The sequence below is a fragment of the Cynara cardunculus genome (assembly GCF_001531365.2).
Source record: "Cynara cardunculus var. scolymus isolate 2C chromosome LG 4, CcrdV1, whole genome shotgun sequence".
Taxonomy (NCBI): Eukaryota; Viridiplantae; Streptophyta; class Magnoliopsida; order Asterales; family Asteraceae; genus Cynara; species Cynara cardunculus.
In genome coordinates, this window is record NC_037531.1 from 14149111 (window position 1) to 14155686 (window position 6576).

Below are 6576 nucleotides of genomic sequence, written 5' to 3' on the forward strand. Positions count from 1 at the left end.
TATATATATATATATATATATATATATATATATATATATTATTAACCTGGATATCTAACTCGCTATGCGAGTCGACTAATTCCAAGGCGACCACTTGCTTTGCAGATAGCTTGGAGTTGCCGCAATTAAACCTCCGTGACCACAATGAGATTTTTATTCCTCTTTGGATTTAAGTCTGAGACCTCCTGATATTTTTGACATTTGAAACCAAAACTCAAACCAATCAAGTTCCACTACATTTAACATATATTTAATATCGGAGAACATCAAACATAAAGGGTAAATGATTAAAATAACCACTTTATGCAACCCTTTTACACAAAATAACCAGTTTTTTTTGGGTTTTACAAAACTAACCACACGGATCTCCTCCGGGGGCGATCTGTACTTTTTCTTAGAAAAAACAATTTTAAAATTTCTTTTTTTTCCACTTGGGGCGAGCCACGTCATCGGATCGCCCCCGGGGGCGATCCAAGTTTTTTTTTTTTTTTTTTGTAATACCAATTTCACTATAAATATCAACATCCTATTTCATAATTTTTCATACTTTCCCTTTCATTTCTCTTCTCATATATTCTACTCTCACAACCTTTAACCCATTAAACACAATAAAACCATCACAAAACATGAAATCACGTCAAAGTGATGATGTTTGTGTGTATCTTCGAAGTGGCGGTTAAAGCCCGTACGCATATATACGTTAAAAATACGTACGTAAAACGTACGTGAATATACGTAAATATGCGTACGTGTTAAAACCCGTACGCATATATACGTAAAATACGAATTTTCAATTTTTGTATCGTTTATATCGTTTTTTTTTACATAATCCATCTCTCTCTCTCTCTCTATATATATATATATATATGTTACCGCAATTTATATCGCCTTTTATACGTTATGCATCTATATATATATATATATATATATATACGTTACCGCAATATATATCGCTTTTTTTACGTTATGCATATCTATATATATATATATACATTACCGCAATTTATATCGCTTTTTTACGTTATGCATCTCTCTCTCTCTCTCTCTCTCTATATATATATATATATATATATATATATACACGTTACCACAATTTATATCGCTTTTTTTACCTTATGCATCAATATATATATGTACGTTACCGCAATTTATATCATTTTTTTACATAAATATAAGTAGGTATATATATATACGTATATACATACGTACACATATATATACGTATATATATACGTATATACATACGTACACATATATACGTACATACATACGTGAAGATACGTAAATATGCGTACGGGTTTTAACCCGTACACATATATAAGTATAAAATACGAAGTTTCAATTTTTGTACCGTTTATATCGCTTTTTTTACGTAATGCATCTATATATATATATATAAATGTTACCGCCACTTCGAAGATACATACAAATATCATCACTTTGACGTGATTTCATGTTTTGTGATGGTTTATTGTGTTTAATGGGTTAAATATTGTGAGAGTAGAATATATGAGAAGAGAAATGAAAGGGAAGATGTGAAAAAAACTATGAAATAGGAGGTTAATATTTATAGTGAAATTGGTATTAAAAAAAAGAAAAAAGAAAAAAAGCCTGGATCGCCCCCGGGGGCGATCCGATGACGTGGCTCGCCCCAAGTGGAAAAAATATATTTTAAGTTTTTTTTCTAAGAAAAAGTATGAATCGCCCCCCACTAGTACGGATCACCCTCGGAAGAGATCCGTATAATTAGTTTTGTAAAACCCAAAAAAACTGATTATTTTATGTAAAAAGGTTGCATAAAATGTTTATTTTCATATTTTTTCTTCACAATCCTCAAATTTGACTATACATATTTGTTTGTGTCGGTGGAAATTACTGATAAAAGTACAAGTTTACGTACTTGAAGCGCGTAAAAGAAACACGACATTGGTGGGACCGCAATAAGTTGGGTGGATCTCATTTTCAAACTTCCCTTGGATACTTGGTGGATAATCATATTAAAAGTTACAAACAATAATAAATACCTCAAACCTAACATATGTAAACCATAAGGGTGGTGTCTGATTGGATTTATCTTGGCTTCAAAGATCAAAAGTAGTAGGAGGTTTCAGGTTCAAATCCAATGAGGAATAAAAATTCTTTTGTGACCACGGAGGTTTAAATGTGGTGACTCCGGGCTATCTATAAAGCAGGTGGTTTTCCTGGGATTAGTCGGCTCGTATAGCGGGTTGGATATCTAGGTTAATAAATAAAAAATAAATAAATATGTGTAAGAGAATCTTTGATAGATTTTTAAGCAACTTTTGTATGAATAAAGTTGTGTGTAATTAATTTGTCTGTATAAATTAGAAATTTTTTTGTTAGAAAAGTATTTTTTTTTCATAGATGGGATTTAATCGGATCCTAAATTTCTACATTTAAATTGGATCGGTCAGTTCTTGAATGAAGTCTATAATCCAATAAGACCGAACGGAAAAAATCCAATGACCACCCCATTACTCATCTAACGAGTATCCAACTGTTACATACATACATACATACATACATACATACATACATACATACATACATACATACATACATACATACATACACACACACACATAGGGATCAAATCAAATGAGAACCACAAAAATGTTACAAACTGCGTGAGAAGAGATTTAAAAATAAACTGTTACATGATATATTTTTTTTCATCAAATGCTAAGATTTAAAATAGTCTTTCACATATATTTGTTTCATATGTGATACTTTCACAATGTATTTGTTTCACCTTATATTTTATATGTATTTTATGTTTCACTAAAGTGAATTAGAAAAAAGTTTCACAAGCAATTTTTTTCATAAGGTAAAAAAAAATATACGTGAACCAACCAATATGTTAAATCATAGCTTTTGATCAAAAAAACTAATACAAAAAGATATTTTTTATATCAGTTTTAACAGGTTTGTAACATTTTTGTGATTCTCATTTGATTATCATCCTATATATATACATATATATATATATATATATAATTAATAATATTTTAAAATAAAGTTTTCAGTTCATATTTGTATATATTGGTTTTTTAAGAAATTAGAAACAATATGAAAAAAAAAATTGAAGCAAAAATTTATTAATGAGTCCCAACCAGGCAAGTACTATTCATAGAAGAAGCAAGAAAACTGAGCATATCACAATAAATAATAGGACAAGAAGAGAAAAGTGATTTTTGCGCCAAAACGTGAGCAAGGAACGTCACGTTGACTTTGAAGTACCTGCATAGTATTGGCATTTTGTAGACGTGGTTCGCTACCCTATCAGTTTGTTGCCTAACAAAGCAGAGATGGTAAGAGTATTGTTGAATGAGCAAAATACGACAACTCCAAAGAATATCTCCTTACTCAGAAACATCATTTCTTGAAGCATGGATAGCTAATAATAACATCTGATAGATATAACCGATCCAATCCAATCCAATCATCTATTGGATTGGATTGGTTGTCCAATATAACTGGATTAAATCGGATAACAAAATCCAACATCTAATGAATAATTAAATCAGATCGAATCCATCTTAATTTATCGGGTTTCAACCTATGAAACCTCTAATAACGAATACATCCAATTTAAAAAATAAGGTTTCAATGGTTGAATATATATATATATATATATATATATTTACAAATCTTGAGATTTAAAATGATATTATATAACAAGTATAAAAAAAGTGACGAAAAGAAAAGGAATATAATTGTTCGGATTTTGTCGAGTGTTATAAATTCGATAAGGTGAGAGAATATGACATCTTTATTATATTTAACAAATTTTAGCAAACAAAAGAAGCAACATAAATGCTACAAGAAGCAAAAACGCGTGTCTTCTATTTTTATTTGTCGCAGTCCCGAGTTCTGACATGTTTGAAAAAAATCACAATTCATTTCATTTTGTACATATTTATTGGTACCGACTTTTGTGTGAATTGAACACATCACGATTAGATATCTTTATCGAACATGGTTTTTGCGAAGACGACAAATCATTATCAACAACGATTGATCATATTATTTATTATACGTATAGACAAACAAAGGAAAAAAGAGTTTTTGACACTTTTGATATAGAACTCCTAAATCAACGTTAGTTATTAGATATGGCAATTTCAATCCATGGATCTAGAAAATGGTCGACTTGGATTATTTTTAGAAGCCGTTTATCAAATGCTTATTGACCAAGACTCTTAACTTGTTTTTTCCTCTTATTGGATAAGATTCTCGATCCTTGAAAACCAATCTCAACCATCTAATCACTCTAAGACCCAACAAGCATCTGCTCTTCATGAGAATGATTCAATCCAGCCATAAGTTCTCATGCAAATTCGTTTTCCGCTCATAAGTAAGCTCTTCTCCACGGCATATTTTGACTCTGATCTTCGCTTCCTTCATTCGGTTTCTGTTTCTTGGCTGAACCAGTAGGTTTCCAACCTTCAAAGCAATATGATGCTTTTACGTCAGATACAGATGAAACTCGTGCTCAGTTCAAGTCACCAGGATCTATCTCTTATGCAAGGTTTATTGATGAARGTTACCTATTATTGTAAATCTATTTTTTATATAAAGTACAAAAGGCGTTGTCGTGCATTCTAAACAAGACAAATTAACAACCTTAATTACTGTTTCATATATAATTAAGGAAGGATATTTTTTTGTTTATTGATATCAAAATTTAGAATAAATTATTATTTTGCTATAATTCAATCTTATGTGATGTAATAATAAAATATTTTAATTTTCATTAATTGATAATAATCTTTTATATTTCATTACTTTATTGTATTATTAATTTAATTTTCACTCGTTTATATTCTCAAATATACATTATTTATTGGTAACGTATAGAAAGACATGTATTTTTATAAAATAAATTTGACTATTTTAAATAATAAATATAAAAAAATTGTAAAATAAATTTGACTATTTTAAAATTTTATCATAATTAATATAATTTTGATAAACGTCATTGTTGACTATGGATTGGACGTCAAATGACTAGAATTGCCTCTTCAACATGCCATTTATCTAATAACTAGTTTCAAATTTCAAAAATATCACAAAAATGTCATCGTCTTTCATAGATGTAGATTAAATTCAATTATGATTAAGATTGGTGCTCACAGTCCTCAACTTTTTTTTTGGTCCTCACATGATTTAACCCCTAGGTACATAATTTGATAAATGTGCTAAACTGTTTAAAATTTGTTTTGAAAACACAGGTATTCGAAGAGAGGATATCCACTATTCTAAAAATTAGTACGTTTATATAGGCAGGTATATTAATCTCTCAAGCCCTTTCTCCCACATTGCACTCAAAGTCTCCATATACGTGTTCATGTTTTTTCATTCAAGCATTAATAATTTGTATTTAAGGCATTATAAATGTTGTATTCTGAGAATTTGAACTTTTTTGCAAGTTTTATCTAAATACTTTATAACATAGTATATATTAGAGTAGATGAACGATCATGTAAGAATAAGAGTTAGGATGAGAAATGTAAGAAGGGGTTTGGACCCATGATCACTTCTAATCTCAAACCAACCCATGAATTGCTCTTTAGAAGAAAATTGATCCGGTACTTTTCAACAACAAATAAAATACATCAATAAGAAAATAAATAAATGCTAAAAGAAAAAAAAACAAAGTTTATTCACCAACTAATTTTGTCTTATTCAAAATTATTATTAGAGCATTAAGTTAAAAATATTATTTTTAAAGAAAATTTCACATTTCTATAGTAATTGTTGTGTTGTGATAATTTACATGGATGGGTGCATGACACATATGAATTAACCGTAGGGTTCCGATGACAAGGAAAGTTATAGTGAGAAATGTAAGAAGAGATATATATCATCGGATCAATATATGTTTATATGCAAATGTCATCTTGGAGTGTTACATTTTATTTCAAGATTTCCAATTGCTCCATTCTTTTTAATCCAATTCGTTTTTTTGACAAAATACCAGTCAAACATGTAAGTCGGATCGCCCTTGAGGGAAGATCCTGGGATAGGTGGGGGAAATTTTCTTATTTAAGAAAAATCAGATACATGTAGACACCTAAATCAATTTAAAATATTTTTATGTACTTTTTTTGGTCAAAGAAGGTTGGATCGTCCCTCTATGATGAACATGCCTCCCGGGGACGACCCGTGTGGTTTTTTTTTGTGAACTATTTGAAAAAAAATGGTTATTTTGTAAATATATTAGGTATATTTTGGTTATTTTGATGAAAAACCCTTATATTTAACCTAGTTGAAATGTTTGTTTGAAGGGTAGATGAGTAGAAAGGAATATAAATAGGTAGGAGTAACCACTAATTTTGATGTTTGAGATTTAGGGGTCGTTTACCAAATACTCATCCGGGTAAGGCTTACCAAGTAACATTACCTCACCGGATGAATATGGTAAGGACCAAAAATCTTACCCGGTAAGAGCAAGACAGGAACCAAGAGTCTTACCCGGTAAGTAAGGCCGACGACTCTTACCACGGTAAGCGCTTACCGAGTAAATTGTTGCATACAATGTCGTTTTGGTGG